At 37.5% G+C, this 27,798-nt stretch overlaps 1 protein-coding gene across 4 annotated transcripts in view; it reads right to left on the bottom strand.

The window, feature by feature from the left end:
• Positions 1 to 27,798, bottom strand: part of LOC129722666 (uncharacterized) — a 395,463-nt gene that overhangs the window by 70,105 nt on the left and 297,560 nt on the right. The window lies entirely within an intron of this gene.

Genomic DNA, 27,798 nt, shown 5'->3' on the forward strand with positions numbered 1-27,798 from the left:
TGTAGAAATTCATCTCATATATTTCTGCTAATTCAAGCTTGTTTTTGGACATTTGAGGTGAACATTTCGAAGACTAAAGTATTTTTGGTGTAGTGAGTGATTTTGTTTAGTGATTAAAATAAGAAGTGGTTCGCTAGTAACGAAAAAAAACATTTCTGGCTGCTGAACGAGTTCCGTTGTAGTCGTATAGAACAATGCGCGGATTTTGTTTTCTGAGGTAGGTGATTGAATTAAATGAGTTTTAGAGTGCAGATGCTCGACTATAAAATCATATTTAGAGCTTTTAAGTGAGTTTTTTTGGATTCTACTTTATGAGAAATCCAAAGTAAACTTAGAAGAATCAACACCATGGAGCAGATTGGTTTAATTAGAAAATATGCGTTTTGCCTTTCTCCTAGAAAGGTATAGCAATCACTGGAAAAACCAAAGGTATAAAAGTGGTCCCAATGGCCGAATGTCATATACCTCTCGACCCCTTTCGACGAACTGAGCATTTTCTGTATGTATGTATGTATGTGTGTATGTGTGTATGTGTGTATGTGTGTATGTGTGTGTGTGTGTGTGTGTGTGTGTACGTGCAACTTTTTTTTCTCCCTCACTTTTCTCAGAGATGGCTGGACCGATTTTCATAACATTAATTGCAAATGAAAGGTCTAGTTGCGCCATAGGTTGCTATTGAATTTCATTGTAATCGGATTTTCAGTTTAGAGGTTATGTATCAAAATGTAAAAATCACGAAACATCAATATCTCAGAAACCACATAACCGATTTCAATATAACTAGTTTCAAACATATGGTTCAAAAGCTATGTAAAAAAAAGTTATCCTGAGGTTGTTTAAACTCACTCATTTTTCTCAGAGATGGCTGAACCGATTTTCACAAAATAAGTGTCAAATGAAAGGTCTAGTTGCCCCATAGGTTGCTGTTGAACTTCATTGTAATCGGATTGTAACTTTGTCCGTAGTTTATAAAAATGTGAAATCACATAATGTAAGTAAACATATTGACTTTCTCTCAACGATCACTGGCTAATTAAAAGGTAAAAAAGTGATCCAAATGGCCGAATGTCATATACTACTCGACTCAGTTCAACGAATCGAGCATTTTCTGCATGTATGCATTTATAGGTGTATATGTTTGTGTGTGAGTGTGTATGTGCACCTTTTTTTCGCACTCACTTTTCTCAGAGATGGTCTGACCGATTCTTTCTATCTTGGTGTCAAATGAAGGGTCTATTTGCCGCTAAGGTTGCTATTAAATTTCATTGTAATCAAACTTTTAGTTTTGGCGCTGCGTCAGAATGTGAAAATCGCTCTTATATCTCAGAAGCTATGAACATAGTTGAATTCAAATTAATGGGCTTTTAAACCCTTAAACATAATATTTAAACATGTGGTTTGAAAGTTATAGAAAGAAACGTAACGCGCAGACTGTTTAAAACTATAGCTACGATCAAAATATGTGACCTCAACATCATTTAAATTTGATATTGTACTATTTCAATGTTTGCGGCCTTGCTCAGGATTGAAGTTGAAATAAAAATACATTTCTATCATTTCACTTTTTGCCTTTCTCCTAGAAAGGTATAGCAATCACTGTAAAAACCAAATGTATAAAAGTGCTCAAAAGGGCCGAATGTCATGTATCAAAAGGGCCGAATGTCGTGATTTCAATGAAATTAATTGTGAAAATGAAAGGTCTAGTTGCCCTATAAGACTTTATTGAATTTTATTGTAATCTGATTTATAGTTTAGAAGTTATGTATCAAAATGTAAAAATTATGCAACATCAATATCTCAGAAACTACACAACCGATTTGAACAAAATTGGTTTCAAATGAACGGGCTACCTAAAAAACCTTAACTTTTGAATTTTATGAAGATTGAACAAGTGGTTCAGAAGTTATGGGAAGAAACGTGTTCTGGAGACTATCTAATCTCACTCATGTTTCTCAGAGATGGCTGGACCGATTTTCATAAAATCAGTGTCATATGGAAGGTCTTGTTGTCCCATAAGACCTCATCGATTTTTTTTGCAAACGGATAACTACTTTGCCTGTTATGTTTAAAAATGTGAAATCCAGCTATGAAAAGAAACATATCCCGAAGACTACTTGGACTTACTCACTTTTCTCAGAGATGGTTGAACCGATTTCCACGAAATTAGTGTCAAATGTAAGGTCTAGTTGCCTCATAACACCCTATTGATTTTTGCTGTAATCGGACCGTAACTTCGTCTGTAATGTATCGAAATGTGAAAATCACGAAACTTCATTATCTTAGAATAATATTGATATCAGATGAACGGGCTAGTTAAGTGTTAACTGATGAATTATGATTGAACACGTGGTTTCGAAGTTCGGCTGCCTTATACGTTCCCTTTTCATTTGATTGTAATCAAACTTAAGCAACCGTTATGTATAAAATTGTTAAAATAACGAAAGTCTATTATCTCAAGTATTACACGACTCATTTGAACTTAACTAGTGTCTTACAAACGAGTCATATTTCAAACTTATACCACATAAGATCAAATTAATGGTCCCAGTGGTCCAAATCTTACAAAAAAAAAATCACAAACATTCAAATAACATACTTCATAAGAGTTTGATATGCTGTTGAAAAGTTTTGGAAAGAAAAGAAATTCAAGCTATTCATCACTATACCTGCTTTGATCAATATATATGGGCTCAGCGTTCCCGGTATCGTTCGTGATTAAATTGTTCGAAATTAAGAGCAATTTCTTTAATTTCGGTATTTCTTAAGCACTAACGTTACGTCAAATTTCATATTTTATACTTCAATTACAACATCAATATTTTAGAACCCAAGAGAAAATATAAATACCTTTATTGGATTTAAGCATTAATGTAAATCTATTTTTACAAATAATAAGTTTGAATGAGAAAGGCTGAGTCTGACCGCTAGGTGGATTAATTTAGGTTTTTTTTTTATTCTCGCTTATTTTCCGTCGGTCTAGTTCCGCCACTATTGTGGCCAATCACCGACGCCCAGGGAGGCGACTGCACACCCAGGACCCTAACTCACGACCCGTTTTCTTAACGGACCGGCGCCATCGGCTTTACTTCCTCATGCGATGGAAGGCGTGATCCCAGAGATTTTTCGCCTCAGAAAATCTCCCGGTGTCGGCTAGGATTGAATCTAGACCAGTTGGGTTGGTTGTGAGTGGATCACGCCACCTCACAACCATGGACACCTATGTCGGCGGTGGGATTCGAACCCAGGCGTCGAGCGTGGTTGGCGGAGATGTTACCAACCACACTAGGCCCCGCTAAGGGGGTCCCTTTAAGGTTGTTTTCCAGAAATCGGAAGCTACTAAGTATCTAGAAATTTAATTCGGCAACTTCGCCATCGAAATACCCTGATTAGGCAAAATTTAGCCATTTCAGGATGTACTCCGGTAACCAGAAGTAGTCATCTGGATTTTTGCGTGATGTATTCAAAACATATTTATTTCATTATAGTTGCATATGTCTGTTTTAATGTATGCTCATATGTGTGTGAATGTTAGGTTTTTAATTTTGATTTATTAATGGTATAGTATTTAATAATGGTATAGTTGTGCTGAAACCAGCAGAAATTTTCAAGGAGTATTTTTTCTCTTAAATCGTGTAAATCTATTCTAACATATAATAAGTTTGAATGAGAAAGGCTGGGTCTGACCGCTAGGTGGATTAATTTAGGTTTTTTCCTGTTTTCAATTGTGTTTTCATATTGTATGAGATAAACAACGTTTGCGGTAAAAAAGTGGCCTTATTTCAGATGGTGATGAGGAATATTTCCAGTTCGCTTATTTTTCGCTCTCCCTACTTCACAAGCTGTCTGCTTATTGAACCTGATGAGAAAAAACAGACAAATAATTTAGTTGGATAAATTTCCCATTAATGTTAATTATATTATCTTTATTGCAAAAAAATTCTACGCCCTTGCGAGCGGCCTTCCGGCAACAAACTGGAACATTGGCCATGGCGTACGAAAACATGCGTTTGGGCATGTTTTTAAGCTCTTTCCTCGTTTTTTTTTATTAATTACTCCTCCGTTTTCACGACGCAATTGTTGGAATAGATCTTGCGTTTCAAGTTTTCCCAAAAATTCTCGATGGGACGCCGCTGGGGGACGTTGGGTGGTTTCGCCGACTTCGGTATCACATCGATATTTAGACACTCCATCTCCTCCAACGATCGGTTCGAGTAGTGGGCCGACGCCAAATCTGGACCCTCTAGCATAACATAGCATAAACAGCTGCACAACTTCGTAGGTGGTGTCAGCAACAATACTTTGTTTACGAGAACAAAATTACCCTCGTTTGTGAGCAACAACATGAAATTTGGGATCCAATCCAATGTTTCCAAACAAACGTCAGTTGTCTCCAGAGAATTGTTACCGCCCTGGCCACGTCCTTGCAGCTGTTGGGGAACGGAAAAGGAATGTTAGTCCAACATTTACTTGAGAGAACCGCAGAGAACTCTACGTGCCCTCATAAATGTTACGTGAGATGGAAAATTTTAGTAGGAAAGGAAGACCCTGGGATATATCTGTTAGATGTTCCGGGTCGCTAATTGAGTATATTATAGGTATGAATTTTGAGAGCTACGAAGAGCTGAAGCTATTGTGATTTACCGACTTTTCAGTTTAATTTGTATTTTATCAGTTGAATTTTTAGATCATTTATATAGCAATTTTACTGTTTTGTGCTTTGTGGTTATGCGTGAATGAATACGTAGAGTTTAGACTCTTAATAATTTAGTTATACGCTTATTTTTATCCACCGGTTTGACGTAACTTTCATTAGTAGCAAATCAATCTTCAGTCAGCTAGCCTAAAAGGGCGTCACCTCTTAGTTGAACATTGTAAAATAAGACCTACGCGAACAAAGTCCAATGTTTTCAGAAACATAAACCCGAAACTCTAAAAATATGTGCTAAGTGACGCATTCGTATGAACAAGACATCGTCTGTGTATTTACAAACATTTCAATAAATAATTAGTTTATTTTTCCTCTTACCTCAACCAAAAACACATACGAAACAGATCCGTATGAATCTACCTCTACACGTCGATGATCAAAGCAAAAAATACAACGCCGCCTACATGTCAAAAACAATTGCAGTTGAGCATATAGTATGCCAACGCAAACAACTCAAACAGAAAAATCTACATAAATAATATCACTTATCTAGCACAAAATCCTCCTATGGCTGCATATTCCGATAGTTAGTTAGATAGTTAGTTGATTTCACCATTTATTTTCTCACAAAACACACTTGTAATGAAGAAATTACGTGGAGATAAAAACGCGCACAAACAATTGGCCTTATTGCCAGTTTCCTACCCCGTGTCTTCGTCCTTAACGTATGAAAAAAATCCGAACAAACTTTCAATTCCAAAAAAAAAATCTTGCGCAACCTATTTTTCTAAACTTGTTTGTTTATTTAAGTAGTGTAACTCATTAACAAACCTCATAAGAAAAGCTCAGCTCTACATCGCGCTGATTTCCTGATCCTCTGGGGTACTTGCTTCATAGCGTCATGAATTCCGGATGTTTGAATTGCTTTGAGTTCCTTCTTGATTTTTCGATCAAAAACAGTCGACGTTTTTTGTTCTGTAACCTCTATGGTAGACCATTCGCTTCAAATTTGCCCAGAAAGTTTCAATAAACTGCAGATGTGGCACATTTTAAGGATTGCATTCTTTCGGAATAAATTCGATATTGCCTTGCAGAAATCCGCTAAATTTGCATTAGCATAGTGTGACACTATAAGGTGAGGCCAAAACACTGCTTTGTCATTTTTATGGTACTTATATTCTATGTTTTATACCCCTTCCATGTAAATACTTTTTCACTGTTTCTGGATCCAGAGATTGTGCAACTCCATAGGATTGTTTTATTTTTCTACGGGTGAATGAAATCACAGAGCATTTGGAGATACTAGCTGTCAGTAAATTGCGTATGCATCAATTATAGAAGGCTGTAGTTCTTCACAGTCAGCTGTAGATCTTATGACGAGAAAAATCTTCAAATCATCGGCGTAGATTAATTTACACCCTGGTGGAATGACAACACAAACCTCGTTGAAGAATAAGGAAAACAGCAGCAGACCAAGATTGCTTCCTTGAGGCACGCCCGACAAATTTACAAAACTGTATGACACGCTTGAAAGCCATAATGGTGACTTCAGGTTTCCTAAAAACATTTCAAATACCACTATGGATGATTCTGCAATCAAAATGATGCACATAAGTCAAAATTCGATCCAAGATGCCATTTTGAAATCCAGGATGACAACGTATTCATATGCGTGTGAGTGTTATGTTTTAAATGTTCGGTATAGTTGTGCTGTTAGCTACCAAAAATTTGTTATGGAAAATAAACAAGGCGGAAATTATCAAAAAAAAATTTCTAATAGTTGTAGTGTTCGTGAAAATTTATAAAAAATAATAAGTTCGAACGAGAAAGGCTGGGTCTCACCGCTTTAGTGGATTGATTCGGATATTTTTTTTTTCAAAGAAACCATAAACAGCAAAATTTGGAATCAATTTCGGCTTTTTCAGGATAAACTCTAGGTGGTTTTAAGCTGACTTTGAACTTAAATTTGTATTTATATTTGTATATATATTTGTATTTGTATTTGTATTTGTATTTGTATTTGTATTTGTATTTGTATTTGTATTTGTATTTGTATTTGTATTTGTATTTGTATTTGTATTTGTATTTGTATTTGTATTTGTATTTGTATTTGTATTTGTATTTGTATTTGTATTTGTATTTGTATTTGTATTTGTATTTGTATTTGTATTTGTATTTGTATTTGTATTTGTATTTGTATTTGTATTTGTATTTGTATTTGTATTTGTATTTGTATTTGTATTTGTATTTGTATTTGTATTTGTATTTGTATTTGTATTTGTATTTGTATTTGTATTTGTATTTGTATTTGTATTTGTATTTGTATTTGTATTTGTATTTGTATTTGTATTTGTATTTGTATTTGTATTTGTATTTGTATTTGTATTTGTATTTGTATTTGTATTTGTATTTGTATTTGTATTTGTATTTGTATTTGTATTTGTATTTGTATTTGTATTTGTATTTGTATTTGTATATGTATTTGTATTTGTATTTGTATTTGTATTTGTATTTGTATTTGTATTTGTATTTGTATTTGTATTTGTATTTGTATTTGTATTTGTATTTGTATTTGTATTTGTATTTGTATTTGTATTTGTATTTGTATTTGTATTTGTATTTGTATATGTATTTGTATTTGTATTTGTATTTGTATTTGTATTTGTATTTGTATTTGTATTTGTATTTGTATTTGTATTTGTATTTGTATTTGTATTTGTATTTGTATTTGTATTTGTATTTGTATTTGTATTTGTATTTGTATTTGTATTTGTATTTGTATTTGTATTTGTATTTGTATTTGTATTTGTATTTGTATTTGTATTTGTATTTGTATTTGTATTTGTATTTGTATTTGTATTTGTATTTGTATTTGTATTTGTATTTGTATTTGTATTTGTATTTGTATTTGTATTTGTATTTGTATTTGTATTTGTATTTGTATTTGTATTTGTATTTGTATTTGTATTTGTATTTGTATTTGTATTTGTATTTGTATTTGTATTTGTATTTGTATTTGTATTTGTATTTGTATTTGTATTTGTATTTGTGTTTGTATTTGTAATTGTATTTGTATTTGTATTTGTATTTGTATTTGTATTTGGACATCAACACTCGTATCACAAGATACATCTTTGAGTCATCGGCATAGATGAGTATATCATCATTTTGCAGTTGAATTACTACGTCGTTAAAGAAGAGTGTAAAAAACAGGGAACCTAAGTTGCTTCCTTGGGGCACACCAGAACATGGCGAAAAAGGAGCTGCTTTCTTTGAACCAATTTTTACGCTTTATTTTAGATTTCTATCACTCAGATATGAACAAAGCCGCTTCGGGAAGAATCCGTGCTGAAATGTAATGTAATTTCTGCACGAACTGAACAACACATCTTTAACCCTCTAGTGCCCAATGCCGTCTTTAGGGGGGTTGACAATGATGTTATTCCTCGGTAGTTAAATACGGCAGTTAGATCGTCCTTCCTAAATACCGGAGTCATGTAGGAAGATTTTCAAACAAAAGGGAACTGTTGCAGTCATAGAGATTGAAGATTGTTCGAAGAGGCGGAACAAGAGAGGCGCAACATTTTTTGTACACGCATGATGGTATATCATCCGGGACAGGTTTAAATGACGGCTTGAGTTTTTCTATTGCAGATTCAACCATTACATCTGATATTTCAAAAACGTTAAAACGGATAGCGTCCCTGAGAGCTCCATTGGCAGCAGCAAGAGTTTTTTTTTTGACGTTGGGACACGATCCACGAAAACACTCGCAAAATGTTGCTTTCAAAACTTCTAGGATTATGTCGGAGGTCATCATGTTTTTGCATTACATAACGTTTATACAGAACGCGATTGTATCCACGATAGATTCGACAGTTTCACAGTTGTTTTCAAACATTTTGGCCAATTTTGTAATAATTTTTAATCTTTTCAAGCCACCAAATTAATTCCAAAAATTCATTTTTTTGGGTTAGATAAAACTTATTGACATAAACATATTGGTACAAGTCTATCATTATTTTAGCGTCTATCATTCAATGGATTAGGATAAGGAAGAGTTTATCGTGGGATAGGGTAAAATTTATCAGTGGGTTGAAGTTGATTAAATGAAATTTTGTGATAAAATATTCTGAACAAAAGATGCTGGGGACTTATGTTATACGTTCGGCTGAGCAGTCACAAAAATTTAGAACTACTTATTTTATACTATCCGACGTTTCGTCACTGGTCAGTGACATCTTCAGGGGAAACTGCGGGGATTTATTACAAAATTAGAGGCTTTTTAGCATAGTTTTACAAAAAGTTATAGTCTAGCTGATTGTCTGTGGTTATTGTGTCTGTGACTTACATATTATTTGTTCGTTCCTTGTCAAGATGCTTTTTAAAGCTAATCGTCAATACTGATTGGGGCGATTTTGGGTACATGCTATAGTTTTGGTGGTAACAATATTGTTTTTTATATTAAATTATTTTCGACAAACCAATATTTTAAATTAGCTTACAACTCTGTTTGCTGTGGACCTATTGCGATGGCGGATGGGAACTGATGGGTACTAGTTTGGATTTGAGAGGGGTAGGAAATCGATATTGTTGGTGGGGAGATTGAAAGAAAAGAGAAAGAACTAATTGGCTGAAGTGTTTGTGTTGGGTGCGATACTTGACAAAACTGCTGCGTAAGCTGGTTGAGTCCGTCGAGATCAACTCGTTTGTTGACTGTGTTGGGTGTGTTGTGTATATGGCACATTTCTAGGAATGGGAGTATATGGGTACGGTTGCTATGGTCTACTATCACTGTTCCACTGAAGTCGAAGTTGTGTTTGTATAGTATGCAGTGATTGATGAGTGCCGTCTTTTCCTTCAACTCATCAAGCTCTCGTTTGGTATTAGTGTTTGTGCTAAGAATTTGTTGCATTTTGTTTACATTCGATTTGTGTCCTGATATTCGCATGCATAATTTGTTCTGTGTCATTCCTATGTAGCAATTATTGCAATCGTTGCAAGGAATCTTGTAAATTATTTGGCTGTGATCTTCTTTTTCGTATCGGGTCTTTAACTATTGTGTGCATTCGCGAGATTGTGTTGTATTGTCTGCTGCTAATGGTGATGTGTGAATAATCCGGAATTAGTGTTTTCTTGAGCCTTTCAGAGAGTTTTGGAATGTAAAGTACTGAGCGATATGTTGGCCGTTGTGATGATAGTGTTGCTGCATTTGGGCTTACTTGGTGAGGTGTTGGTTGGATGGCTGTTTCTTGGTGCGGTGGTGGCTGTCTTGAAGATTTTTGGTGAGGTGTTGGCTGGCTGGGTGTTTCTTGGTCTTGTGCTGGTTGGCTGGTTGTTTTTTTGGTGCGGTGGCGATTGACTTGCTGTTGCTTCTGTGGTAGCTGCTTGGTGGTTTGCGTCAGTCAACAAACGAGTTGATCTCGACGGACTCAACACAGCTTACGCAGCAGTTTTGTCAAGTATCGCACCCAACACAAACACTTCAGCCAATTAGTTCTTTCTCTTTTCTTTCAATCTCCCCACCAACAATATCGATTTCCTACCCCTCTCAAATCCAAACTAGTACCCATCAGTTCCCATCCGCCATCGCAATAGGTCCACAGCAAACAGAGTTGTAAGCTAATTTAAAATATTGGTTTGTCGAAAATAATTTAATATAAAAAACAATATTGTTACCACCAAAACTATAGCATGTACCCAAAATCGCCCCAATCAGTATTGACGATTAGCTTTAAAAAGCATCTTGACTAGGAACGAACAAATAATATGTAAGTCACAGACACAATAACCACAGACAATCAGCTAGACTATAACTTTTTGTAAAACTATGCTAAAAAGCCTCTAATTTTGTAATAAATCCCCGCAGTTTCCCCTGAAGATGTCACTGACCAGTGACGAAACGTCGGATAGTATAAAATAAGTAGTTCTAAATTTTTGTGACTGCTCAGCCGAACGTATAACATAAGTCCACAACATCCCAACAGTCGAAAACTCATCAAAGTTTATGGCTTCAAAAGATGCTGGTCTTACAACACTATGTATTCTTCTCCCAAAATACAACTTTTGTAAGATTCGAGTACCTGTCAAAATTAACCCTTGCATACCCAGTGCAGTTTTACATATTTTCAAAAATTCTTCTAACTCAGTCAAACCTCAATCAATTTTGATCAAACAAGTTTGGAAATAACGACAAAAAATAGGATTTACTTGAAATAGTTTCAGTCAGTTTTATTTTTTTCAAGTCTTAGGAAAAAAATATTCGTAACCCTGGCTACTGGTACAAAACCATTGTAGTGCGAATGTTAGCAGTTGACATTTTCTCGTCGATCCGTACAGTTGTGCATGACAAATGGTATAAAAGCAACATAGAAGTTCAAAACAACGTTTCGATACCCGGCACACTTCTGAACTAATGAAACATGACTTTTTTCATTTCAGTTGATCTGCTATCGTTAACATCGCAAACCCCTGCCAAAAAAAGCATTTCGGGGAAACGGTCGTTACTCCTTAAACAATAGATATTTCCTTTGAAAAAACGTGTTATTTTTTAGTTGTTGATAAGCAGAACTTTCAGAAAACTACTATTTTTGTGCAATAAAAAAGGTGTTCGCTTAAAAAAATTCCAAACATTGTTTTTTTTCTCGCGCAGAAAGGTATATAACCCCTTAAATGGAAATAAAATTGAATACTTGAGCTTGAAAAAAGTATATTATTATGTTTTTTTTTCATTCTCAGAAAGATTAAAGATGATCGGTTGAATGGATGAATTTACCTGAATCTTCGATGCACGATTTCTTTTAATAACTTAATAGAATGTACGATTATCTATCAGAAAAAAATAAGGAGAAAGTCCTTCGATTGACTCAGCACAAATAATTAAAATACTGTAGTACCATAAATGGCATCCTCCATTCAAGTGTCCTTGGTAATTAATTTATCATGCATCTAATTAGCCGTACAACATTTCCCCTGCAATCGATTGTTTACTGTGCAAATGCGATTGCAGGCTGTACAACACAGAAAAAAACCGCCATGTAATTTCACCGAATGTGGCACAGCTTGATTTAATGAAGGGGACAAGTGGCGAACAATATAATCTAATTACCCGAAAGGTCATGAATATTTATCATTAATCATGCCCAATCAAGCCATTTGACAACCGACCGACGCTGCCCCGGTGGCGTCGGAATAAATTTGTTCAAAGTAAGCTTTCACGTTGCCGTAATTTTCGCTTTTGTTGATAGAACGTCAGTTAGTAATAACTCAATGCTTGTCATCATTCTTTCGGTCAACACCACACCAAAGGCTTGTTCCACTTTAATCACTTCATTTCCAGTTATATCACCTAACGCGAATCTAATTTATGGTCGTTTTTCAGCTCGCTGTGTCTCGCTCGAACTCCTCGGAGGGCGGTGAATCCACTGCTAGGAGCGAAAAGTTTCCCCAGCAATCGAGCCCAGTAAAATCAATTTATCACGTAACAATACCTCGGGTTTTCGCATTTCCATCATCCCACTGGATGCGGGAGCGTGCAATATTCATAAATGTCACAATGACTCGGATGCGGGGTAAAGGCTAAAAGCAAAGCGGAAGGAACCATCGTTTTACGCTCCAATAACGGAGCTGCCTCCTGCTACTGCTGCTCTTAATGTCGGATAGACTGTGGTGGATTGAGCCCCAAAACCCAATCTACCCTATTCGCCTCATAAATGTTGCTTACGAGTGTCCTATTTCCGCTCCAGTTTGAAGAAGGGCGCAATTGGCGGCGCTGGAGCACGGCAGGAGGCTTACACAATGGAAGAATAGAATCTATATTAGCATGGTTGTTTCTTCTTGTTCACCCAGGGAAAGATCTTGGCAAGTTGTTGTTGTTGTGAAGAAGGGGGTATTATACAGCACTGTATATGACATAGAGGCGGATGAAATATTTATCAAGCTCGTGAACAGAAGCAGCTAGCCGTGTGCCGTAGAAGTTCCCCGGTTGAGGGCTGGATATGAATGGCGTTCACCATTGCCTACTGAAGCTTAGTCGTTGTGTTCGATTGGTTGTAAACTGTTGGTTCTGGGCTCTTCTGTTCGTGTTTTCCATTTGTGGAATGAGGCTTAACAAGCAAATATTTACAATGAAAATATTCCTTCTGATTAGAGCTTTGTATTATCTAGCCTTTAAAGAGACTGGTTTGATGAGTTTCTTCCATATTTATCATTCAATCATCAATTATATTCCTCAAATTTACTTCATCTTAAATCAGAATAGACCCCTACCCAGAAGGGGAATCGGATCGAAAAGAAGATCAATCGCATAGACCATACGGTCTTCCGGTTCAACAACATGGTTGGGCTCTTCTTTGCTTTGTTATTGCAAAGTATGATGTATTCCTGATTGGGGTTTCACATGGGCTAGTTCAAATTCAATTAATTATTCCGGTTTTTAAAAGATTTACGTATAGTACATCCTTTTGATGAATATTGCTAGCATCCTAGTTGTCTGTAGACCAGAATAGTTTATGTTGCAGGTTGCCGGCTGGTAATATGTTGATTTATATGCAAAACTTTCCTCGCAACGATATTCAGGGGAAAACATCTTGTCAAACGACGAATAACAGCCCTAGCATAAGGTGTTACTGCGTAGGATCTGTAAGCAACCTTTTACTGTTGTGCTTTCCAGAAAAGATATGCGGTACGGAAGGGGAAACGACATTTTTCAATTTGGTCTCTGTTACCGAAGGATGGTGATGTTGAGAAGATGAAGGATGAAAGTAAAACCTCTAACTTTTATCTCACTTCTTACTTGCTATGACGACCGGGAATTCTAGGATTCGATCGAGACGGTTTGCTCCGTCGGATGTGACTCTTCACGAGAACTCAATTTGCAAGGATGCTGTTTTCTTTTTGTTAATATGTAAACAGTATTACATAGAAGATTAAGTCTGCTATTATAAAGGTTGAGCGCGGAGCCTTTTTTAGTGACTTTTTTCTTATTTTTACAGTCATATAATCAACTACTAACTTAAGGGTTTCAACGAAGGCTCCTCTATTCTAAGCTGTTCAATGCAAAGCAGCTTGATGGTATCAAAATACAAACCTAAAAAAAAGGATTCAATTTGACACAGGTCTTTATTATAGTCTTATACATCCACTCTTATCTGTCCACGTAGCCACCAGAGTTTAATTATTCAACCATCAAGCAGTCTTACCTGAAAACATAGAAGAAAGAGAAGATAGCTTAATTATTTGATGACAGTTTACTCAAGTCGCAATTAGATGGGTAATATAATTCCCAACACCGTTTTTTTTCGTCCTCGCATTAAACCAAGCCACCCGTCAAAGGACTTCACAAAAGCAAACAGGCTTTTTGCCAATGAACCATGAATGGGATGACATAAAATATTGACAAAACGAACGGGCAGAACATCGTGCGACTAGCTTGAGTAGGTTAAGTGGACGGAAGCACGATAAATCTTTCCAAAATCACGTCCGAGGAAATTCAGTAATTAAAGGCTTTTTTCGCTTACTTTTATCAGTGCGAAAGCCATAGCGATAATCACGGCCAGTTTGGTGACCCTAGTTTTTAATTATGGAATTTTAAATACCTATGGCAACACACTTTTATTCTGCTACATTACCCATTCCTTTCCCTGATGCATAACCGGTTACCCAAATAACATCGCTTTTTTCTATTCTGGAACTCCATTCGTCATGATGAATGCATGTAGTTTTGTACTGTGGATAGAGGATAGTGGGCGGTTTGAATCAATATTTACATTGAACGACAGATAGCATTTTTTGCGAGCCGCAAAGTGCGCAAAAAGGACAGCAAAAAAAAAAGGGAACATGCATGGGTGGGTAGTCTCCATCACCACCATCATCAGCAGAAGCTCAGTGGATAGAGGGATGCAACATCGACCGTTATGTTGGGCAATTTCAGAGTTTGTTTTAATTGGACAGGGTCACCTATTTTGCTATCGGAAAATCGATGTACGTTTTTAGTTTTCTTTTTGTTTAATATGACACAAATAAAATGATGCATTTAAAACATGTAAAATTTTTTAAAACTTGATCGACTTTAGAGGCTAGCAGAAATCGTTTCTAACCCACGAGTCGCTTCCAAAAGACTATAAAAGACCAGGACAGGAAAGAACATGAGACGGTTTCAAACATTTTCTGCTAAACATCCAGAAATAATTAGCTATTTTTGAATAGAATTAAATGTAAATTTTAACAAATTTTTTTTAAGTATTCTGGAGAACGTATATTCTGGCGTGTGGTGCTGATCTTTCCGTTGTAGAATTCAAATAGGTGTCAACGGGAGTGTCAACTTGAGGTTATGTATTCAAATCGTTTCCCTTCCCCAGTGGTAGCTTTATACGGGTTTGAGAATGCATAACAAATAACACCGATATGGTCCCACAAAACATACCACTTAACCTTCGCAGTGTGCCAAAAAAAAAAACGAACCGATTGCGTGCAAGCATAAATTTCTACTACTCGTTGTTGAATATTCAATAATGTTTTTACATCTTGACCTGTCGCGAAGTTAATATTTTATAAACAACAGACGGTCGAATTTGATCGTCGAATATAGTAGCTAGACTTCGCTTTGCCTTTTGCAGAGAGAGTCGAATGAATAAATATTGTTTGTTACAGACAGTTTTTTCACGGATTTTCGATACAAATGTTCTCCATGCTGTTACATGAAGTGAATGTTGGAGCCAAGAAATATTATGACGAATAAGAGAGAACTATTCGACTAGGAGTGTCAAACCATCATAAAAATATTTCTAGTACTGTAAAATCCTTACTTTTCAAATTCGCTTCCATTTAATTGATTAATTCTATGGGTGTCCTCCCTATCAGAGAAAGGAGGGATATTAAACCGCCATAGAAACATGTCTTGCCTCGAAAAACCTGTTCTTGTCAAATTTTGTTCCATTTGCTTGATTAGTTCCTGAGTTTTACAGAAACTTGTGTTTCATTTAGTAGAGGAAGAGATGACAAACCTCCATAAAAATATTTGATGCTTCCAAAAATTGGATCGTGCCAAATTTGCTTGGTTAGTTCCTGAGTTTTACAGAAACTTGTGTTTCATTTATATGAGTGCCATCTCTTTTAGTAGAGGAAGAGATGACAAACCTCCATAAAAATATTTGATGCTTCCAAAAATTGGATCGTGCCAAATTTGGTTCCAATTGCTTAATAAGTTCTCGAGTTGTGTTAAAAACTGGTGTTTCATTTGTATGAGAGCCCTCCACATGCCAACTTGATTCTATTTGTTTGATTCGTTCTCGAGTTATGTAGAAATTTGTGTTTTATCTGTATAACGGCAATTCCATAAAAAACAGGCAACCAATTCAATCAACCATTTTTTTTTTTGGCTTAAACTTTGCATAGATGTTTCTATAGGCAAGAGATGCCATTTTGTGCTATATGTTCATTTTTTTTGGAACACGACTCATTTTAGAGAAGCTATTGAAAAATGCTGTTTTGGGAATGTATTGATGATTACAAATATTTTTAGGGCCAAAACGATAAGAATTTTGTCCTTCCGAAAAATATATACTCTAAAAAATATTTATGTCTTTTGTAAAACAAAGTTAAAATGAATATTAAAAATTTAATTATCAAGAAAAGCTCATTTTTTAAAAATTTAATTTTTTTTTCTATAAAAACTATAAAAGATTACTTAAAAAATGCAACCGGTCAGATCATGGAGAAATCAAGAAAAAAAAATTTTTTTTTCAGTTTATTTTTTCGAAGGGCATTTTTTGGAGGACGAAATTGTTATCTAGAATTTTGCCGGAGACTCTATGTCAATCAAACAAATCGTTTCGGCTATAGAGATATTTTTATCTTTCAATAGAGTGCTTTATGGTAAATAAAAAATATTTCTACAGTCAAAACGGTTTGTTTGATTGGCATAGTGTCTTTGACCAAGTTGTAAATAATAATTTTACTCTTCCGTAAAAAATATACTCTGTGAAAAAAAAAATCAATTTTTTTCAAAAATTCATAATCTTTTTTTAATTTTTCTATGATTGGTCCGGTTGCATTGTTTATGTAATCTTTTGTAGTTTTTATATGAAAAAATTAAATTTAAAAAAATGAACTTTTTTAGATAATTTTCAATTTTTATTTCAACTATTTTTCACAATAGACATAAATTTTTTTTAGAGTGTATATTTTTTTCAAAAAGACAATATTTTTATATACAACTTTGCCGAAGACATCATAACGATCAAACAAACAGTTTTTGCCCTAAAAAAAATTGTAATCATCAATACCTTCCCAAAATAGCACTTTTTAATAGCTTCTCAAAAATGAGTCGTATTCCAAAAAATGGAACAAATAACACAAAATGGCCTCTCTTGCCTATAGAAACATCTATGCAGAGTTTTAGCCAAATCTCAAATGATAATTTAGAAAAAAAAAATCAAAACTGGAACATTTTTTGTGGAACTGCTCAGTGGTTATGCAGCGCCAGTGATCCACAGCGAAAAAAATTTCCGGAATATTGATCGGAACTTGTGTGACGTATTTATTGGATGCCATTGCCGTTTTAACTGTGGCTTGCGATATTGGAAAACTAGCATAAAACGACGCGATGCGGTGCTAGTTTCAATTGAGACGCTGAAGGAAAGGAGTCTCTCTCCGTCACTCTCTCCGTCATTTAAAATAGTAAGGGGCCATCCACATACCACGTGGACAGATTTTTAACGATTTTGACCCCATTAGACACTCCCCCCTCCCAAAACTGGCCACGTGGGTATGTAGATGGCCCCTAATCAGTTTCATTTGAAATGATCCGATGAACAACAGACGGGAAAAAGAGAAAGAAGTGATTCGATGACAGTAGCCGAAAGGAAACATGTGAAAATGAAACTGTTCGAATCAAAGTGACAGCGCGAAATATTCAGTTTCATTGTTTTATTTCAAAAATGTAGAGCCCTGGTTGCAGGTAGCAGAAAATACATGTACTAACTCAAAATTTGGTTTGGGTCGGTTGCACTCCAACCGTATAACAATGCGATACTTTCATCGTGATTAGTTTCACAGTCGAAATTGAAAACGAGTTCTTCTGGACTTAAGAAGCATTACCCGGTTCAAAATGCTCGGTTCCGAAATAAAATCGAACTTTAAAAATTCGGTTCTAATCGGACTTCTGGTCCAATATCAAAGGTCGTCTTAATAATTTTGAGTCGAACAGGAGAATAAACTCAATTTTTAGCCAACAGTTATTCAAAGCGTATTATAAATCCGGAGTGATTTGCGAAGAGGGTCAGGGCCGGCGTTTCATGTGGGTAGTGTGGGTAGTAGTACCCACTCGGAAAATATCCCTGTGGGTACTTACCCACACGGAATTATCAGACAAAACCAAAAAACATAATGTTTTCTATGTTCGAAACTTAAAATTGCCGTGCACATGTGCGAGCGACCATTTTTCAAAGGATATCTACAGATTTCATGCATTTGAGGCGATTTGCTATTCCTGTGTCTTGGTCAGAAAACTGAAACTTTCATTACTGTAAGTAAAGCCTTACCAGAAGTCCGACACTTCGTGGACGTGCGACACTTCGTGGAAGCCGGATACCTCCGTTTCGACATCTATATGATCTTGGCACTATTGGACAAGCATCGAAAGAAAATCCAGTTCCAAACGGCAGACGACCCTGAGCGATAAGAAGCTCCAAAGGATGCTGAAGAGGAAGACTGAGGGAAAAGTGGCTACATCACTGCGTGTGCTTGGTCGGACGATTGGTGCCACCGGCTAAACTGTGAAAATTGCCTGGCGAACATGGATGGCAACGACTGGCAGGGCGCTTCGTATTTTATTTCCTTTACGAAGAAGTGAGCTCCGAGGGAAATTTCATTTAACAAACCAAGTTCCTTAAGAAGGTGCTGCTGTGGCTGACAATTAGCGAGAAGGGGATGTTAAAGCTGCTCTTCTTTCGCTCCGGACTGGAAATTTATGGTAAGAAGTGCCTGCCGAAAGTTGCGTGATTCGTCAAGAAATATCATTGGGGCAAAAACTCGGTGTACTGGCTGGATCTGCCGTCGACTCACTACTCAAAGCAATCGTTGGACGAGATGGAGCGTCCCCTAGCTGACCACATCGAGAGCTTCTTGACAAAACTTCAGAATGAGATCTACTCCAACAATTCTGTCGCGAAAATTGATAAATAAAACGAGGAAAGAACTTAAAATATGCCTACACGCCATGGTGATTGTCCCGGTTAACTACCGGAAGGCCACCCATTAACCTTCCACATTCCTTACTACCCACTCGGGAAAATAGTGTGACGCCGGCCCTGAAGAGGGTGTAACTGACAAAAGATAAACATTGGGGAATATCAGTCTGAAAATTTGCAAGTACATTTCCAAACCATTATTTCAAAGAAGTGACCAGCATTAAAAATAATACAGTCAAACTACGACAATTTATATAGCGACAAATCTCTATAGCGCCATTCTCAATGATCATAAAAATTATTCGTTTTATTGCGACATTTTTCTATAACGACGGTCCCTTGCGATGTCGCTATAAAGCGATTCAACTGTACCAAAAATCGACGTAGAATAAACCTGTCTTATATTTTCCTAACAATACTACATTAAATTTGTGCATTATTGACTAAAATCTGCGCTCTTCTTCCAACCCTTTCGAAATGAGCCTTAAAGCGTTCTGACAACGAGATCCGTCCACCTTTATTTCGCTTTGTTTTCATTTTTTCTTCAGTTGCGCCTGCTCAAATGCGCCTGTATTTTGAATACAAGGTTGATCCGCGCTTTACTGTCGCCTGCTTACGAAATATTTCGCAAATAAGTCCTTAGAATAGCATAGCATAAACAGCTGCACAACTTCGTAGTTGGTGCTAGCAACAATACTCTGTTTACGAGAACAAATTACCTTAGTTCCTAAGCAGTAACATGAAATTTGGGATCTAATCAAATGTTGCTTAACGAAGGTCAGATGTCTCTAGAGAACTGATACCGCCCTGGCCACGTCCTTGCAACTGTTGGGGAACGGAAAAGGAATGTTAGTCCAACATTAACTTAAGAGAACCGCAGAGAACCCTACGTGCTCTCATAAATGTTACATGAGATGGGAAATTTTAGAAGGAAAGGGAGACCCTGGGATACATCTGTTAGATGTTGCGGGTCGATAATTGATTTTGCTATAGGTATGAATTTTTAGAGCTAATGAGAGCTGAGGCTGTTGTGATTTACCGACTTTTTAGTTTAAATTGTATTTTATCAGTTGAATTTTTAGATTATTTATATAGCAATTTTACTATTTTATGTTTTGAGGTTAGGGGTGATCGTATACATAGATAGTTTAGTTATACGCTTATTATTATCCACCGATTTGACATAATTGTCATTAGTAGCAAATTAATTTTCAGACAGCCAAGGGTTTTACCATATTATATATTTCCATTACATCTAAACTGATAGTCGAATAATGTCAAATAAGACCAACGCGAAAAAAGTACAATGTTCTCCGAAACATAAACCCGAGCCTCTAAAAACTTTTGTTAAGTAACACATTCGTACGAACAAGAAACCCTCTGTATGTTTACAAACATTGTAGAAAAAAAAAAGTTAATTTTTCCTCTACTCTCAACCAAAAATACATACAAAACAGATCTGTATGAATCTACCTCTACACGTCGATGATGAAAGCAAAAAAAAATGCAGCGCCGCCTACATGTCAAAAAATCAATTGATTGAGTATATAGTATATCAACACGAACAACTGAAACAGAAAAAAAATTTAAAAAAATAATATCACTTATCTCGCACAAAATCCTCCAAAGACTGCATATTCCGATAGTTTTGTTGTTTGGAACACCAACACTAGTAATTTTAGTAGATTTCATTATTTATTCTCTCGCTAAACCCACTTTGAAAGAATTAATTACGTAGAGATAAAAACTTTGCTTTAAAACAATGAAAAGGGCTAGTTCCAAACTATCTTTTGTTTTGGATAAACTGTTCTGTCGCCCTTTACTAAAAACTTGATTTAAATAATTTAATTGAAGAAAGGATTCTTGTCATGAACTTTGCCAGTTTTTTTTAAACCATTGGCAAAAGTGGAACTTAATTCCATAGCGCGTTTCACATTCATCCTAGCTTAATAGTGTCTTCGGAACAATTGTTTGTATGAATGATCTGCATAATGGCAAATTGTCAAAAATTATGAAAAGTTTACTATACTAGAAACCAAAAAAAGTAGGAGGGTGGTATTCAAGACACGACCGCATGACGTTGACTACCGTATTTTCTTATATTCCATCAAAACAAATAGTAGAGGGAATTGCAACTCCAGTATTTGTTGCAATTTTATCTAACAGTGCATTTCTGAATGCTGAATACTAGAAAAATGGATCTCTCTTATTTAATCGCTGTCATTTCATACATACCGCATGACGTAGGACTCTATATTTTTCATCTAACAGTGCTTTCTTATTTGCTGACATTAGAGCGCTTTGAACAATAATTAATAAATAAAACAGAAAATTCAATTAGCCGCTTCTGTACCAAAATTTCGAGGCACCAAAAGGTGCCAGTTGCCGATTATAGTTTCCTGGTTAGTCCGTCCAGAATTCCAGCCATTTAAGTGTTTTGCAGTAGCCATTTACTACTAAAGCCACCAGCATTACGGGTGAAACCGGCACGAGATGACCGGTACTATTTTGTATTTCCTCCTTTCAGCTGCTATCACCTAGCGTCCGCATGTCACTGGTGCGGTTTTGGAATCAGAATGATGGGGCGCCGGCCGCTGTCGTAAAATTAACACCAACAAAAAGATGCATATTTGCAAGGTTTTTTCCGCTAGCAGCAGCATTTTGTAATAAAACAGAAAATTCAATTAGCCGCTTCTGTAACAAAATTTCGAGGCACCAAAAGGGGCCAGGTGCCGAATATATCCATGTTTTTGGTCAGTCCGTCCAGAATTCTTTCAAGATAGCGTCCGTATGTAGCCGGTACGGTTTAGTAATGAAACTGATGGGGTGAAATGTTCGAACGGTACGTTTTATACCAAGGCTTCGTCAGATAAATTAAAAGAGGGATGGGCTACATAAGTTATGGAATGGAAGAGACAAATGTTTCTTGAAAGCTGCGCCGGCCGCTGTCATAATATTAACACCAACACAAACATGCATTTTTGCAAGGTTTTTTCCGCTAGCAGCATCATTTGGTAAAACAGAAAATTCAATTTGCCGCTTCTGTAACAAAATTTAGAGGCACCAAAAGGTGCCAGTTGCCGATTATAGTTTCCTGGTTAGTCCGTCCAGAATTCCAGCCATTTAAGTGTTTTGCAGTAGCCATTTACTACTAAAGCCACCAGCATTACGGGTGAAACCGGCACGAGATGACCGGTACTATTTTGTATTTCCTCCTTTCAGCTGCTATCACCTAGCGTCCGCATGTCACTGGTGCGGTTTTGGAATCAGAATGATGGGGCGCCGGCCGCTGTCGTAAAATTAACACCAACAAAAAGATGCATATTTGCAAGGTTTTTTCCGCTAGCAGCAGCATTTTGTAATAAAACAGAAAATTCAATTAGCCGCTTCTGTAACAAAATTTCGAGGCACATGTTTTTGGTCAGTCCGTCCAGAATTCTTTCAAGATAGCGTCCGTATGTAGCCGGTACGGTTTAGTAATGAAACTGATGGGGTGAAATGTTCGAACGGTACGTTTTATACCAAGGCTTCGTCAGATAAATTAAAAGAGGGATGGGCTACATAAATTATGGAATGGAAGAGACAAATGTTTCTTGAAAGCTGCGCCGGCCGCTGTCATAATATTAACACCAACACAAACATGCATTTTTGCAAGGTTTTTTCCGCTAGCAGCATCATTTGGTAAAACAGAAAATTCAATTTGCCGCTTCTGTAACAAAATTTAGAGGCACCAAAAGGTGCCAGTTGCCGATTATAGTTTCCTGGTTAGTCCGTCCAGAATTCCTGCCATTTAAGTGTTTTGCAGTAGCCATTTACTACTAAAGCCACCAGCATTACGGGTGAAACCGGCACGAGATGACCGGTACTATTTTGTATTTCCTCCTTTCAGCTGCTATCACCTAGCGTCCGCATGTCACTGGTGCGGTTTTGGAATCAGAATGATGGGGCGCCGGCCGCTGTCGTAAAATTAACACCAACAAAAAGATGCATATTTGCAAGGTTTTTTCCGCTAGCAGCAGCATTTTGTAATAAAACAGAAAATTCAATTAGCCGCTTCTGTAACAAAATTTCGAGGCACCAAAAGGGGCCAGGTGCCGAATATATCCATGTTTTTGGTCAGTCCGTCCAGAATTCTTTCAAGATAGCGTCCGTATGTAGCCGGTACGGTTTAGTAATGAAACTGATGGGGTGAAATGTTCGAACGGTACGTTTTATACCAAGGCTTCGTCAGATAAATTAAAAGAGGGATGGGCTACATAAGTTATGGAATGGAAGAGACAAATGTTTCTTGAAAGCTGCGCCGGCCGCTGTCATAATATTAACACCAACACAAACATGCATTTTTGCAAGGTTTTTTCCGCTAGCAGCATCATTTGGTAAAACAGAAAATTCAATTAGCCGCTTCTGTACCAAAATTTCGAGGCACCAAAAGGTGCCAGTTGCCGATTATAGTTTCCTGGTTAGTCCGTCCAGAATTCCAGCCATTTAAGTGTTTTGCAGTAGCCATTTACTACTAAAGCCACCAGCATTACGGGTGAAACCGGCACGAGATGACCGGTACTATTTTGTATTTCCTCCTTTCAGCTGCTATCACCTAGCGTCCGCATGTCACTGGTGCGGTTTTGGAATCAGAATGATGGGGCGCCGGCCGCTGTCGTAAAATTAACACCAACAAAAAGATGCATATTTGCAAGGTTTTTTCCGCTAGCAGCAGCATTTTGTAATAAAACAGAAAATTCAATTAGCCGCTTCTGTAACAAAATTTCGAGGCACATGTTTTTGGTCAGTCCGTCCAGAATTCTTTCAAGATAGCGTCCGTATGTAGCCGGTACGGTTTAGTAATGAAACTGATGGGGTGAAATGTTCGAACGGTACGTTTTATACCAAGGCTTCGTCAGATAAATTAAAAGAGGGATGGGCTACATAAATTATGGAATGGAAGAGACAAATGTTTCTTGAAAGCTGCGCCGGCCGCTGTCATAATATTAACACCAACACAAACATGCATTTTTGCAAGGTTTTTTCCGCTAGCAGCATCATTTGGTAAAACAGAAAATTCAATTTGCCGCTTCTGTAACAAAATTTAGAGGCACCAAAAGGTGCCAGTGGCCGATTATAGTTTCCTGGTTAGTCCGTCCAGAATTCCAGCCATTTAAGTGTTTTGCAGTAGCCATTTACTACTAAAGCCACCAGCATTACGGGTGAAACCGGCACGAGATGACCGGTACTATTTTGTAATTCCTCCTTTCAGCTGCTATCACCTAGCGTCCGCATGTCACTGGTGCGGTTTTGGAATCAGAATGATGGGGCGCCGGCCGCTGTCGTAAAATTAACACCAACAAAAAGATGCATATTTGCAAGGTTTTTTCCGCTAGCAGCAGCATTTTGTAATAAAACAGAAAATTCAATTAGCCGCTTCTGTAACAAAATTTCGAGGCACCAAAAGGGGCCAGGTGCCAAATATATCCATGTTTTTGGTCAGTCCGTCCAGAATTCTTTCAAGATAGCGTCCGTATGTAGCCGGTACGGTTTAGTAATGAAACTGATGGGGTGAAATGTTCGAACGGTACGTTTTATACCAAGGCTTCGTCAGATAAATTAAAAGCGGGATGGGCTACATAAATTATGGAATGGAAGAGACAAATGTTTCTTGAAAGCTGCGCCGGCCGCTGTCATAATATTAACACCAACACAAACATGCATTTTTGCAAGGTTTTTTCCGCTAGCAGCATCATTTGGTAAAACAGAAAATTCAATTAGCCGCTTCTGTAACAAAATTTAGAGGCACCAAAAGGTGCCAGTTGCCGATTATAGTTTCCTGGTTAGTCCGTCCAGAATTCCAGCCATTTAAGTGTTTTGCAGTAGCCATTTACTACTAAAGCCACCAGCATTACGGGTGAAACCGGCACGAGATGACCGGTACTATTTTGTATTTCCTCCTTTCAGCTGCTATCACCTAGCGTCCGCATGTCACTGGTGCGGTTTTGGAATCAGAATGATGGGGCGCCGGCCGCTGTCGTAAAATTAACACCAACAAAAAGATGCATATTTGCAAGGTTTTTTCCGCTAGCAGCAGCATTTTGTAATAAAACAGAAAATTCAATTAGCCGCTTCTGTAACAAAATTTCGAGGCACCAAAAGGGGCCAGGTGCCGAATAAATCCATGTTTTTGGTCAGTCCGTCCAGAATTCTTTCAAGATAGCGTCCGTATGTAGCCGGTACGGTTTAGTAATGAAACTGATGGGGTGAAATGTTCGAACGGTACGTTTTATACCAAGGCTTCGTCAGATAAATTAAAAGAGGGATGGGCTACATAAGTTATGGAATGGAAGAGACAAATGTTTCTTGAAAGCTGCGCCGGCCGCTGTCATAATATTAACACCAACACAAACATGCATTTTTGCAAGGTTTTTTCCGCTAGCAGCATCATTTGGTAAAACAGAAAATTCAATTAGCCGCTTCTGTACCAAAATTTCGAGGCACCAAAAGGTGCCAGTTGCCGATTATAGTTTCCTGGTTAGTCCGTCCAGAATTCCAGCCATTTAAGTGTTTTGCAGTAGCCATTTACTACTAAAGCCACCAGCATTACGGGTGAAACCGGCACGAGATGACCGGTACTATTTTGTATTTCCTCCTTTCAGCTGCTATCACCTAGCGTCCGCATGTCACTGGTGCGGTTTTGGAATCAGAATGATGGGGCGCCGGCCGCTGTCGTAAAATTAACACCAACAAAAAGATGCATATTTGCAAGGTTTTTTCCGCTAGCAGCAGCATTTTGTAATAAAACAGAAAATTCAATTAGCCGCTTCTGTAACAAAATTTCGAGGCACCAAAAGGGGCCAGGTGCCGAATATATCCATGTTTTTGGTCAGTCCGTCCAGAATTCTTTCAAGATAGCGTCCGTATGTAGCCGGTACGGTTTAGTAATGAAACTGATGGGGTGAAATGTTCGAACGGTACGTTTTATACCAAGGCTTCGTCAGATAAATTAAAAGAGGGATGGGCTACATAAGTTATGGAATGGAAGAGACAAATGTTTCTTGAAAGCTGCGCCGGCCGCTGTCATAATATTAACACCAACACAAACATGCATTTTTGCAAGGTTTTTTCCGCTAGCAGCATCATTTGGTAAAACAGAAAATTCAATTTGCCGCTTCTGTAACAAAATTTAGAGGCACCAAAAGGTGCCAGTTGCCGATTATAGTTTCCTGGTTAGTCCGTCCAGAATTCCAGCCATTTAAGTGTTTTGCAGTAGCCATTTACTACTAAAGCCACCAGCATTACGGGTGAAACCGGCACGAGATGACCGGTACTATTTTGTATTTCCTCCTTTCAGCTGCTATCACCTAGCGTCCGCATGTCACTGGTGCGGTTTTGGAATCAGAATGATGGGGCGCCGGCCGCTGTCGTAAAATTAACACCAACAAAAAGATGCATATTTGCAAGGTTTTTTCCGCTAGCAGCAGCATTTTGTAATAAAACAGAAAATTCAATTAGCCGCTTCTGTAACAAAATTTCGAGGCACATGTTTTTGGTCAGTCCGTCCAGAATTCTTTCAAGATAGCGTCCGTATGTAGCCGGTACGGTTTAGTAATGAAACTGATGGGGTGAAATGTTCGAACGGTACGTTTTATACCAAGGCTTCGTCAGATAAATTAAAAGAGGGATGGGCTACATAAATTATGGAATGGAAGAGACAAATGTTTCTTGAAAGCTGCGCCGGCCGCTGTCATAATATTAACACCAACACAAACATGCATTTTTGCAAGGTTTTTTCCGCTAGCAGCATCATTTGGTAAAACAGAAAATTCAATTTGCCGCTTCTGTAACAAAATTTAGAGGCACCAAAAGGTGCCAGTTGCCGATTATAGTTTCCTGGTTAGTCCGTCCAGAATTCCTGCCATTTAAGTGTTTTGCAGTAGCCATTTACTACTAAAGCCACCAGCATTACGGGTGAAACCGGCACGAGATGACCGGTACTATTTTGTAATTCCTCCTTTCAGCTGCTATCACCTAGCGTCCGCATGTCACTGGTGCGGTTTTGGAATCAGAATGATGGGGCGCCGGCCGCTGTCGTAAAATTAACACCAACAAAAAGATGCATATTTGCAAGGTTTTTTCCGCTAGCAGCAGCATTTTGTAATAAAACAGAAAATTCAATTAGCCGCTTCTGTAACAAAATTTCGAGGCACCAAAAGGGGCCAGGTGCCAAATATATCCATGTTTTTGGTCAGTCCGTCCAGAATTCTTTCAAGATAGCGTCCGTATGTAGCCGGTACGGTTTAGTAATGAAACTGATGGGGTGAAATGTTCGAACGGTACGTTTTATACCAAGGCTTCGTCAGATAAATTAAAAGCGGGATGGGCTACATAAATTATGGAATGGAAGAGACAAATGTTTCTTGAAAGCTGCGCCGGCCGCTGTCATAATATTAACACCAACACAAACATGCATTTTTGCAAGGTTTTTTCCGCTAGCAGCATCATTTGGTAAAACAGAAAATTCAATTTGCCGCTTCTGTACCAAAATTTCGAGGCACCAAAAGGTGCCAGTTGCCGATTATAGTTTCCTGGTTAGTCCGTCCAGAATTCCAGCCATTTAAGTGTTTTGCAGTAGCCATTTACTACTAAAGCCACCAGCATTACGGGTGAAACCGGCACGAGATGACCGGTACTATTTTGTATTTCCTCCTTTCAGCTGCTATCACCTAGCGTCCGCATGTCACTGGTGCGGTTTTGGAATCAGAATGATGGGGCGCCGGCCGCTGTCGTAAAATTAACACCAACAAAAAGATGCATATTTGCAAGGTTTTTTCCGCTAGCAGCAGCATTTTGTAATAAAACAGAAAATTCAATTAGCCGCTTCTGTAACAAAATTTCGAGGCACCAAAAGGGGCCAGGTGCCGAATAAATCCATGTTTTTGGTCAGTCCGTCCAGAATTCTTTCAAGATAGCGTCCGT

Source organism: Wyeomyia smithii, chromosome 2 (genome assembly GCF_029784165.1).
Source record: "Wyeomyia smithii strain HCP4-BCI-WySm-NY-G18 chromosome 2, ASM2978416v1, whole genome shotgun sequence".
In the NCBI taxonomy this organism is placed as follows: domain Eukaryota; kingdom Metazoa; phylum Arthropoda; class Insecta; order Diptera; family Culicidae; genus Wyeomyia; species Wyeomyia smithii.